Source organism: Myotis nattereri (genome assembly GCF_964212035.1).
Source record: "Myotis nattereri genome assembly, chromosome: 7".
Classification (NCBI taxonomy): Eukaryota; Metazoa; Chordata; class Mammalia; order Chiroptera; family Vespertilionidae; genus Myotis; species Myotis nattereri.
Genome location: NC_138082.1, coordinates 76,213,819 through 76,216,692, shown reverse-complemented (window position 1 = coordinate 76,216,692; position 2,874 = coordinate 76,213,819). Strand labels below are relative to the sequence as shown.

The window sequence follows — 2,874 nt, the reverse complement described above, 5'->3', positions numbered from 1 at the left end:
AGAACTGAGGGTAGAAGACTGGGAAAGGGAAGGGAAATAGGTGGCTGGGTTCCTGCTGTCCTTTGGCATTATCTCTTTCCCCTGCCTCCCATTCTTCCCAATAGTTCATGCAGCTATTGGCCTGCTGGAGGGGATGTTATGCCCAGACCAACTTTTTATTGAGCTTATGCAGCTAACAGATTGTAAACACTGCCAACTGACAAAGTTTTGCTGAATATTACAGCTTGTGTCCACAAACACCCCTCTCTCTCTGAAATTTAAACAAACAAAAAAACAAACAAATCCCAAAGTAAACAAATACTGAGAGAGGGAATGAAGAGACACATCTTGAGTCTTCCAGGAAGGCAAAATGCAAAAACAAAACAAAAAACGGACACCACATGGCTTGGTCCCAGGCGTTCCCATGCCTAGAGTGCCGCTGCTATCACCATCATCTCCTCTCCCTGCCAGTGGCTAAGTAGAGGTGGGGGCGAAGGATCTTGGGCATGCTGCAAATACAGCATTTGCTGGTGCTGACTGCCTCCTGGGGCTGTGGTGGCAGACTTCTGTCAGGAGCCCATTTTCTGGGAGTAGCAGAGGAAGCCCATGTCCTCAAAGCAGCCTGAGATGGCAGCTCGTATACCTCAGCTGGAGTACCTTGCCCTTTTTCTCCAGTGCAGTTCAGCATTGAGGTTGTCTATTCCCAGTCGGCAATAAAACCTGAGCTGTTTTCTTCGAAGGTTCTCCCTCCCTTCCCAACTTGTGGGAGTAGTGGGAGGGGACAGGAGAGGATTACTGAGGGGGGAGGGGGATACCCCGGGGATCAGTGACCTGGCCTTCTTGCAGGTTCTTCACCAGCTGTGCAAGCCAGCGTTTCGTGGTGGTGTCATCTTTTAGCACCTGGGCAAAGGTTGTGTCCTTCAGTTGGTCAGGGAGGCACTGCCTGAGTGCTTCACGTGCCCTGGGATTATCTGAGAGTCGAAGGTAACATCTTACTACATGCTTCAGCAGACGGGCGGAAGGTTCTTTGGATAGCTGCAGGACCATCTTACCCAAGATCATGGCCACATGGGAGAAACGCTCATATGTCTGACATATATAAGCTAAACCGGAGTCATCTAAGAGGATCTTCTGAACGATGAATGTGGCAACTGTTTTAGAAAGTTCACTTCCAGATTCCATAATGCGTAAACACAAAGGGATAATTTCTGTTGCCAATAAAAAATTGATTACTTCCTGCTCGTCTGTTTTCACCAGAGCCCCAATAACTCCAAGACTGGTTAGCCGAAGATATTCAAAGGGACGCGTTTTGCTGACAGTGTGTCAAAAGGGGTACAAAAAAAGTGGAATGTGTGCTGCAAGAAATGCTGACCTGGTTTCTGGGTGTGATGCCACACACTGCAGTAATGCCAGAGCATTGCAAACTCTGTTAGATTGGTGTGCTGTTAAGGTGGGTGGGTTGATAGATGGATAAATATTTACGCTTTCCTGTACAAGTGCTGCAATAGTACCAAACGAATGCCACAGCATGGGTGCAAGGTCAGGAACAGATTCTCGCTTCTTACTTAGCTCCAGCAAAGCATTTTCCCTTGTTTCAGGACTGGACAGCTCATTGATCCACTGATAGATTTTTTCTCTACCTACTTGAGCCAGTGCAGTAGGCACAGGCGCAGCCGTCGCCAGACTGTGCATGTTGGGAGTGGCAGCCGCCCTACGCCCACCGCCAAAGGCTCCCGACCCACGTCCCCACTGCACCACTGAAGCCGCCAAAGATGATGAACCGCCCAGGCCGCCATCCGCCTTTGGCTCGCTCTGCCCCTTCGCAGCCCTATGACCTTTCACCCCTGACCCCTTCTGAACAACTTATTCCCACCTCCTAACTCTCAGCAAAGTATGTCCTTTGCCTCTTAAGGTTCAGGACCTTAAGGACATCTGCCACCTACTTGTCCCCGCATCCCCTGGGAGGTACCCCGAGAGAGGGGCGTGAACTCCCACCCTACTCCGGAGGCCAGTGAAGGGCGGGGAAAAAGTCCCGGGAGGACAAGTAGTCCACAATATATTTCTTAACAGTGTAATTGAGATATAATTCATATACTATAGAACTTAATCATTTTTACAATTTTGTGGGTTTTGATATACTCAGAGTTGTGGGATCATCATCATGATGTAATTTTAGAAATTTTTCATCACTCTAAAAAGAAACCCAGTATTCATTAGCAGTTGCTCTCTATTCTCCACTGCCCTACTCTCCTCCATCCCCCATTCTATTAAAACAATTTTTTTTTTTTATAAAAGTGGCTTTAGCCCTAGCCGATTTGGCTCACTGGATAGAGCGTCAGCCTGGGGACTGAAGGGTCCCGGGTTCGATTCCGGTCAAGGGCATGCACCTTGGTTGCAGGCACATCCCCTGTGGGGGGCGTGCAGGAGGCAGCTGGTCAATGCTTCTCTCTCATCAATGTTTCTAGCTCTCTATCCCTCTCCCTTCCTCTCTGTAAAAAATAAAAAAATATTTTTTTAAAAAACCTGTTTCCCTTGAATATATAAAAAGAATTAACTCCTAAAGCTTAAAAAAGGTGGCATTACTTTCATTGTTTATCTTTATAAATATAGTGACTAATTCAGTCCTTATAGAATAAATCATATAAGTTGTAATGTGACCTCAATGTAGCAGATTTTTTTTTTCTTGGAGTTTTTGTTAGAATTTTTTACATTGTAGAAAAAAGCAAAGATAATAGACTATATAATGTGTTTTGAAATTTATTTTTTGAGCTTTTGGCCAGTTTTTCCACACTAAAGCCTGGCACCCCTCATACCCTTGACCCTGAGAAGTGCTTCTTAGCTGCTATTACTTCTAGAAAGTGGGCATGGGTCTTTCTGCTGTTGGCACTCTTGCCA

At 46.3% G+C, this 2,874-nt stretch overlaps 1 pseudogene across 1 annotated transcript; it reads right to left on the bottom strand.

Annotated features, from left to right (window-relative positions):
* Positions 1 to 771: 771 nt before the first annotated feature.
* On the bottom strand, positions 772 to 1,671 carry LOC308522602 (CCR4-NOT transcription complex subunit 9-like; annotated as a pseudogene). Its single transcript has one exon. The product of its transcript is annotated as a CCR4-NOT transcription complex subunit 9-like (transcript).
* Positions 1,672 to 2,874: the final 1,203 nt, after the last annotated feature.